This window comes from Egretta garzetta, unplaced genomic scaffold, assembly GCF_000687185.1.
Source record: "Egretta garzetta isolate BGI_Z169 unplaced genomic scaffold, ASM68718v1 scaffold59, whole genome shotgun sequence".
Lineage (NCBI taxonomy): Eukaryota > Metazoa > Chordata > Aves > Pelecaniformes > Ardeidae > Egretta > Egretta garzetta.
Genome location: NW_009267230.1, coordinates 1,002,030 through 1,011,266, shown reverse-complemented (window position 1 = coordinate 1,011,266; position 9,237 = coordinate 1,002,030). Strand labels below are relative to the sequence as shown.

At 56.4% G+C, this 9,237-nt stretch overlaps 1 protein-coding gene across 2 annotated transcripts in view; it reads right to left on the bottom strand.

Moving 5' to 3' along the window:
* Positions 1-9,237, bottom strand: part of CNTFR (ciliary neurotrophic factor receptor) — a 215,629-nt gene that overhangs the window by 24,051 nt on the left and 182,341 nt on the right. The window lies entirely within an intron of this gene.

The following is a 9,237-nucleotide window of genomic DNA, read 5'->3' as shown; positions in this document are numbered from 1 at the left end:
AAGAGCAATTACCCATTGAGGTGGGGTTATGACCAGGTTCTGAACCAGGGGATGTCCCTCCACCCTCAGTGGTACCACCTTGGGAGGAGAGACAGTTTGCAAGGGGAGCCTGGTCTGTGTTTATCAGCTGCTCGAAGTATCTGGGGGCATTTGTCCCATGTTTGCTGCTGGGGTGCCTGGTGAGACCTTGCTGTGGACTGGGCTCTGCACAGCAACTCACCTTCTACCCTGGCAGCTCACTGGCTCTAACAAGAGACAGAGTGGCAGAGGAGGCTGGCAGGGACCGGGGGAAATTGTCTCTAAGGTTTCGACAGAGATGTCACTGATGAGGAGGAGGTGCTGCTCTCTTGACCCCATTAAGCTACAGCACTCATGGCTTTCTCTGCTGCGTCCCCAGGGAGTGATGAACTTGTTGAGGGATGATCCTCCAAAAGACCAGAGGTCCTCAAAGGGAGGAAGGACCGCTTATGGCAAGATGAGAAGGAACAACCTGAAACCAGCAGAGAAAATTCAGCTCTGCAGGAGGACTGACAGTGTTAATGCTTTCAGCAGCGGGGCAGAGCATCCCATCCCAGGGCCCTGCTCCCAAGAGACATGGACGCAACTGGAGGTGGCACGAGAGCATGCAGCAGGGAGCAGCCTTTGTCCGGCCTTGTCAGCCAGCCCTAGAAGTTGGAGGCAGAAGAGGATTTTAAACCCAACCAGGTGTTCACACTGCACTTGGCTTTCCTGGACAAACGTGCGCTCTGTGCTCTTTGCAGGAGCACAGTCAGAGGTGCATGAAGACTTCGCAAAATGCCGAGGGCCAGTACATGTGGGAGGATGAGATGTGATACCTTTCAGCTGAAGAATTTTGCCCTTGTAGGTTGGTAAAAATCTTATCTGAACTGACAGTGAAGTCAACTCTTCTTGGTACCTGGACACTTGCATTGCCAAGGGCAGAGTCTGGCTCTAACTGCAGCACCTTGGTACAGTACCTTCCCGTAAAATATACTCGCTGGGCTGGATGTGCACCAGGATTCCCTCAGAAAGGCTCTCTGAACCTGTGGCAGTCCCTCCTTCCCTTCCTTTGTTAGCCCTTGTCCCCATGCATCCACCTGGGATGCCCGAGGACATGCTCTTCTCTCCAAGCAGAGGTTTTGAAACAAACCTAGCAGACCCGGCAGCCTCAGCGCAAACACTGCTGCTCACCACCCCACTGTGGTCCCAGCAGCGCTCCCCACCACACAGCTAACTGCTCTCCTCCCTGCTGCTGAGGCAGGTGCCTTACCCAGGGCCCTTACTGAAAATGAGATGCAAACTGAGATGCAGCGATGCAAGAGTTCAGGGAGCACCCCAAGGCTGGGAAACTCCATCCCCTGGGAGCTGCAAGGACAAATCACATGTCCCACAGCACTGTGCATGCACCGTGTCTTGCTATGGAGCAGCCCATACTGATGTTGGTGCAGGAAAGCCATGCACCAACCTAACACCCCTCTGCATGCCATGCCAGAGGAAGGACGCAGTGAGTTGACTAAGGGTGCCCTTGCTGCACCAGTGAGCCGGCAGCACCAGGAGGACGCCAAAGCCTCCAGGCATCAGTGGAAAATGGGATGGCCCTGCAGCCATGTCTGTGCAAATCCCCCAGCCCTGCAGAGCTGCTGGTCACCTGGGCTTCTCCTTGGCCCTGTTTGGGTGCAGCCCAGGCCACGCTGGTGTAACATGCTCAGGGATGTGTCTAGAACCACGGCAGGACCGTGATGGGAAGCAGCAGCCCAACTGTGCCCTCTGGAGAAGGCCAAGCCAGATGGTTTGCTGTGAGCACAGACTACCAGGGCGGGCCGTGGGGATCCTGGCTCGGCATTGCACAGCAGAGCCCTTGGTCAGAAAACAGTGAAGAGTTTTGTTAGAAAAGCTTCCTGGGGGGATGCCACGAGCTCCAGCTGCAGCACCCTACTGCAGTCTACAGAGGGGAAACTGAGGCATGGGGCTTCCACGCACGCTGGCGCACCTGAGGCACGGCTGGAGGGGGAGCAAGCAGATGAGAAGAGAGTCAAGGGCAGCAGAGTCAGGGAGCGGGGAGCAAGGGGAGGGAGAAGGAGAGGGAGAGGAGGGAGAAGGAGAAGGAGAGGAGGGGCTGGCAGGGAGGGCAGGCTGTGCAGGTCCACGATGCGTGTTCCTCCTAATGGCTATTTCAGCCTTCAGCCGGCAGACGAAGGCCAGAACCTGGTTAATGAGCCTCCCAGCTAAATTATTCAAGCAGACCCTCTGCAGCAGAACAGAGTGGCTAATTGCAAGGCCAGAGACGAGGGCCTGATCCCTGCTACAGCTCCATCATCTCCTCCTCGCAGGCTCCTTAACCCCTTCCCTGCCCCGCAGCTGCCCCCAGGGTGGGGCGGGAGCAAACGCAGGGCAGCATTCTCCTTCGCAGGGGGCAAGGGGAGGGGGAAGGATTGGGGGATTCCCGGGAGGTGTTTCGGTGGGGCTGAAGGGGTGCAGGGGATTTAGGGACAGCCTGTGGGGTCCGAGCGACCGCGTGGTGGCAGTGTGGGCTAAGAGCACCCGCCTGGCACCCGGCAAACCGGGCTGGGGGCTGGAAATACTGCAGGGGGGGAGGATGCTGGGGATGCTACCGTGGGCATCTCGCTTGTGCTCAGCTGTCCCGACGACACCAGGAGCCAGCCGGGCGGGGGCCGCCGAGGCTTTGGAGAGCATCCCTGAGTCCTGCAGGGTCCCTGCCCGACAGAGAGGCTCTGCCCGACCTGCACGGCTCCAGATCTTGCACTGCTACTGAGCTGCAATTAGTCCACCTGAGGACCATTTATCTCTGTTTTCTCCAGTATTACTCTGGATCTGGCTCTTGGGGATTGGTGCTAATTCCCCCACCAAGGAGGCTGGGGCAGGCTCGTGCCTCCAGGAATGCTTTGCTGGGAGAAGGGGGGGGCTGCCCAAACTACCTCCTGCTTCCATTATTACTCTGCAGCCGCCTTTGAAGATGCCCCATTTTCACAGTCTTGAATGCCTTGAAGATCCTGTCCTCTGCTCCAAAATTGGGGCCCCAAATACAGCCCCTATCCTCTGTGCCCACAGCATCCTCTACCTTTTATCCTCTAGTGCCTTTTAGAGAGCCAGAGGTGGAAGGAGAGCCTGAGGAAGGGGGACAAAATGATCCTCGTATCTCTGCCAGCCTGGTGCCCATGCAGCATCCTCAGCCTGCTGCAGCTGAAGGGATGCTGCTCTATGAAGCCATCGCCCTCTCTTTCTGGACAGGGACAAGCTGTCTCATGGGGACACTCCTGCCACCTCCATCTTTCCAAAGAGCCATCAGCCCCAGAGCCACAGGCGTTTTGAGAGAGGGGGGATGTCACACATCTCCCCCACTTGCCACCTCAATGGGCAGAAAGTCTGCCCCACAGGATAGCGCAGGGCCAGTGCAATGTGCCACTTGGGGCTGTGACCATGACACTATGCAGGTGACCGTGACCACGACCAGCAGGCACCATGAAGGAGAGGGCTGCAAGCCCCTTCTCAGCTGCCATGGTGCATCAGAAGGGCTGGTTTTGCCCACCCTGCCACAGTGTCTTCTCCAAGCTGGTGTCAGGGTCCCCATCTCCCTATGGGAGACGGTGGCTTGCAACCCTGTTCCTCTCCCCTCCTCTCCCAGGAAAGGCGCTTGCTGGCACAGCTCATCCTGCCCATCAAAGGCTCTTAAAGAGAGCAAATAAAATTGCAGGCTCCAATCGATCCGGCACTCCGTAATGCTGTCTTTGGAGGTGGGCCAGCCTGTCGGGATCGAGAGAGCAAGAAAGGCAGTGGAGGAAAACAAAGCCATCAAGGGAGCATTAAAGGCTTTTTCTGCCCTGAGGGTTTGGGCAGCGCCTCTGAGTTCGGGCTGTCCTGCTCCAACCCCCTCCATCCTCCCCTGGCTGATGTCCAGCTCTCAGCCCCTGCCCAGATGTAGAAAACAGTCCGAGCAACACATTGCCCCTGCACAGGCACTTCTCCCCGGGCTCCTGCATGCAGCCTCCCTAATCCTAGCAAATATTTACTTCCCCGTTGCCTCATGGAGCTGCTGAACTCTGTAAAGGCAGAGCTCCTTTCCCTTCGCCGCAAACAGCGCCTGCCCTCTCTAATCTGTCTATTAACCTCTCGCATGGCAGGAAGCCACTTTTCCCACGCACTCTGCTGATGTCCTCTCTGCAAACCTGGCGTGTTTAATGCCTGGCTGTGGCAGCTTCCCAGCAGCTTGGGCTGCAACCAGTCTTGCTGCAAAAGCTCGGGGCAAGGGGATGAAAGGCTGCGCCAGAGCCAGGCACATCCCGCCTAGGCACGCCTCTCGCAAGCCATGCGATACTCCAGGCAGTGAAACCTGGTGCCAGGTTCATCGTCTCTGCAGACCCCACAGAAGACCGGTGGCAGGGATGGGGTTGGCTTTCCCACCACACGGTGCCCCAGGCTTTGCATCTATTTGTCTGCTGTTTCTCTGGCTTGTTGGAAATAGCTGTTGCTTGACCAGCTCCCGCATCTCTGTTCAGCTGGGGAGAGCTCAACAAGTGGTCCTCGAGGATGAACCAGTTCTGGATGCATCAGCACAGGCACAGATTTTTGTCTCCCTCCCCATCTCTAAAGCCCAGTCGTCCTTGTACCCTGAGTCCTGCTGCGCAGGGGAAAAGTGTGACCAATCCATTTTAGAAACCACTAAAAATGATCTACAATAGCTTTTCCTAGCCCTGCTAGGTCATGAGATAATGGACATTAAAATCCTGGCATTTTTATATATAGAAAAGTTATTTTAGGTCATTTTTAGAGGTTTCTGAAATGGATCAGTTATAATTTTCCTCTCCTGCTGAGGGCTGAACGTACTGAAGATGCCTTGCTCCACAGGTGGAGAGATACAAAAAACAGTACCAATGAAAGTTTTAAGAGGCCTCTCAAACACTTCTGTAGGAGGTATTTCTTCTGGTGCACTCGGGGCACATTCAGGCACAGGGCTGCTGGGGGATACCAATCCTACAGTGTGCTGGTGGGGTGACCCGCCTAACTCATCATCCCAGTGGCGGAACAGCAAAGCCTCTGGTATCCATGACAGCAACGTGTGCTTGTGTTAGAGCTACAGCCGCGACACAGCCTGGGACCCCCGCGGAACAGCAAAGCCTCTGGTATCCATGACAGCAACGTGTGCTTGTGTTAGAGCTACAGCCGCGACACAGCCTGCGACCCCCGTCCTGCCCTGTGCTGGGGGACAACCCCAGCACTGATGCTGTTCTGCCGCCAGACTCCCGCTGTTACATCCCTGCCTCTCCCCGGTGCCCACGGCAGGATCACTGACCCATCTCTTGCCTGTGCCTAACAACATGTCCCCCACATCCTCACCCGCTGACTTTTTTCACACCACAGCCCTGACCTTGCAGGCAGCGGGTACGTGCTGGTACTTAAAAAGGCACCCAAGTGACTGAAAGCAAAGCTGCGGGGTACAACAGGGACCCATGTGGACATGAGATGGCAGCCCCGAGCATGCGGGCACATGTGCACGAGAAAAGCACACCCCGCACCTCTGCGCACACACCTACGCGGATGCTTTTGTTATGCACATGATGGCTACAAGCACGATGTATTATTTATCTAATGCCGCTTTTCTAAAATTGTGTGTGTACAGCAGGCTGGTAGGAAACAACAAAGAAAACAACAATGAATAAATCATATTTCTATTGCCCGGTGGATCAGGGGAGCATCTGCCTACCGTGCACCACCTGTGCTGGAGTGCAGCACGGCTGTGGCTGAGGACGGTCCCTTCCACCACCCCGAATGTTGGGATGCAGCTGTGTTTCATTGCTGGAGAGAGAGAGGGTGAAGCTCTGGTTTTGCTCTGTTTCCCCTTGTCCAGGCTGTTCCTGGGTAAGGGTGAGGATGAGAAGGGGCGCAGAGGACAGCGGCAGGGTGGTATGGAGGCAGGTGATGCTCCCTCATTCTTCTGTGCCCTGGGAACATCTTCAAGAAGGATTAAGCAAGTTTTTTTTAAAAGCAATGCAGCAGAATTCATGTGAGAGAGAATCAGAGAGCCCAGGGGTACAGGGGCACAGGGTGAGATGGGCTCGTCCCTCACTGACCTCCTGGGTGACCTGGGCAAGTGATGGAGACAGGGTTTAGGTCCCTTCCAGTCAGTCTAAGCCACCACAACCTTAACAAGGGACATTTTCAGGGAGATGTTCCTACCCCTTGAAATTAGACACTGAAGAGTCTCCCCCTGGGGTGCGAGGCATCCCAGCTGAACACCAGAGATGCCCACGTTCAGCCAGCACCCAGCCCAGTCCCAACAACCCCACGCTGCAGTATCTCCCCGGAAACCCCCAAAACGTGTCAGGGACACCTGCGGCTGTAACCAAAGTCTCCTGGCCCTACTGCCATCTAGGAGCCAGTTCCCCAGCCTCAAAGAGCAAGAATTTCCCCGAATGTTGGGATGCAGCTGTGTTTCATTGCTGGAGAGAGAGAGGGTGAAGCTCTGGTTTTGCTCTGTTTCCCCTTGTCCAGGCTGTTCCTGGGTAAGGGTGAGGATGAGAAGGGGCGCAGAGGACAGCGGCAGGGTGGTATGGAGGCAGGTGATGCTCCCTCATTCTTCTGTGCCCTGGGAACATCTTCAAGAAGGATTAAGCAAGTTTTTTTTAAAAGCAATGCAGCAGAATTCATGTGAGAGAGAATCAGAGAGCCCAGGGGTACAGGGGCACAGGGTGAGATGGGCTCGTCCCTCACTGACCTCCTGGGTGACCTGGGCAAGTGATGGAGACAGGGTTTAGGTCCCTTCCAGTCAGTCTAAGCCACCACAACCTTAACAAGGGACATTTTCAGGGAGATGTTCCTACCCCTTGAAATTAGACACTGAAGAGTCTCCCCCTGGGGTGCGAGGCATCCCAGCTGAACACCAGAGATGCCCACGTTCAGCCAGCACCCAGCCCAGTCCCAACAACCCCACGCTGCAGTATCTCCCCGGAAACCCCCAAAACGTGTCAGGGACACCTGCGGCTGTAACCAAAGTCTCCTGGCCCTACTGCCATCTAGGAGCCAGTTCCCCAGCCTCAAAGAGCAAGAATTTATTCCCCAGAAGGTGCCGGAAAAAAAGGTGGACTCAGCAAAAGATAAATTTCTAAAAGGCCCTGTTTAACACTGATTGGGGCTCGTAAACCAAGCTATGGATTTTCTCATTTCCCTTGCAGAAAATTCAGCGCGCGCGTCAAGAGGCAGTGCTGTAAATTTTTGGGCGAGGCATTACTCAGAGAGAAGAGAGAGCTGAGAGTCCCGCTTTGAGCCCAAATCGCAGTGCAAGCTCCTAGCCCTAAAAGCTGCCTCACAGCAGGACGGCGTGATAACAGGCTCACCAGAGTTCCTTCATCCTGCACCGCATGAGGCCGTGCTATTCGTGGCGCAGCAGAGGTGCTCTTCAAACCTGACAGCTCTCAAGCCTTCAAAAAAAAAGCTAGCAAGCCTGGTTAAGCAGCGAGAGGTAAGAGCAAGAGGAGAGGGGCTCCGGCAACCGTGGCATGGGGTGGGCTGGCTGGCTGGCACGGCTGGCTGGCTGGACAAGGTGCAGAAAGGTGATTTAGGCAGGTGAAGCCATCAGGCATCCCGTACCCACGACAGACCCCCTTGCTCCCAGCTGCAGAGGTGAATCCCTCCAGCAGCGCTGGTGCTGGGCAGCATTGCTGTCCCAGGGCAATGCCCACGTGCGTCCTTGGAGATCCCTCCCGGCACCCCAAACCCAACTGTGCTCTTGCAGGTGACCTTGTCCTCCCCATGGGCCGGGATGCTGGGCTGGATGCCTTAAAGACCAATGCACAGCAGGGATGCTGGGTGCCTCCAGCCTTCGCTTGGGACCACACCACAGCAGGAAATCCCTCCTAACCCTCCTGTCCTCCATCGGAAACCGAAGAGCAGCTTTGCTCTGAAACAGTATTAAATATTGAACAAAAGAAAGCAAATCTGTTATCTGGGATAATTGGGAGTAAATAAAACATTTAACCAAACCAAATGCAGCTGTTTCTACTTGGAGCCGGCACAACAGCAGGGAAGCCAGCTCAGCTACTCTGCATCCTCGTTACGGCAGCTGATTATTGTTTTGTGTATAACGGTAGCACCGCCAGGCCTCGAGCGAGGCCGGGGCCCACGGTGCTCGGTGCGGCACAGCCGGGAGGGGTACACCAGCAAGGTGGGACGACGACAGCACGGCGAGCACGCCGGGCACGGGAAGCCCTTTGCAGCCGCTGGGGTTTGCTCTCCAGCCAGGGGAGTTCACGGCGAGGCCAGCTTTCCTCCCCCAGCACCTCTGCGAGGGGATTTGCATGTAACATAAACCATTTCAGAGCCAGGTCACTGGTTTGCACATAGCCCCGGGCAGTAATGACCAAACCTCGTTACCGTTACCGGCTGCTCCGCGGGCCTCCGTCCAGCTCCTGGAGACCTGAAGCACAGCGGGGGGTGAGGAACTGTGCAGCTCCCAAGAGAAGCTGGCAAACGGAGCCAAGGGAGGCTCCGGGGATGGAGAGTGCCCAGCTGGTGTGGAAGGGGCTGATGGGCTCTTTGCTTTCTCAGAGCAGCCATGGGGCTTTCCACCACTGGGGTTTGGGGAGGAGAGCTAGACGCCCCCACAGCTCCCACCCAAATACTGATCCTGACCCCACTAAAATGGCCGGGAAGGATGGGGGGGCATGAATTGCATGGGGTTTTCCAGTCCCTGCCAAATAGTTTCTGCTTCCAGGGGACCCTTCTCCTTGACACGGGGCTGGGTGCACTGTGCCAAGGCAATGCGGGGGGAAAATGCTTTCTAGCACCCGCATGGGTTCCCCAGCAGCCGCTCCTCACCCCAAGGAGCTGTGGTCAATGCACATGGGAGCACACCACAGCCCAATCTCCAGAGAGGCACAGCTGCCTCCCTTGGTACTCCCTGACAAAAGGCTTGGTCAGAGCAGCCCAAACCTGCTCTGAAATGTTTTTTCTGCCCGTGCCTCATCTCAGCCTGCACCAGCTGCGAGCAACACTCAGCCCTGGACTCCAAATCTCCTCCAGGAACTCAGCTAGAAAAGCTGCCAGCCAGAGAGAGGGAACATCCTTGTCTGCTGTGCAGGAGGGCAGTGTCTTCCCTGGCTTGGCTGTGCAGGGGGCATGTGGGGTGCCCCCAAGGGCTCCCCAGCATGTACTGGGGAGCCTGAGGCTCTGTGCCATGGCAGCCCCCTGCCTCTGTGCCTGCGGAGCTCCCAGAAGGGGGCTCAG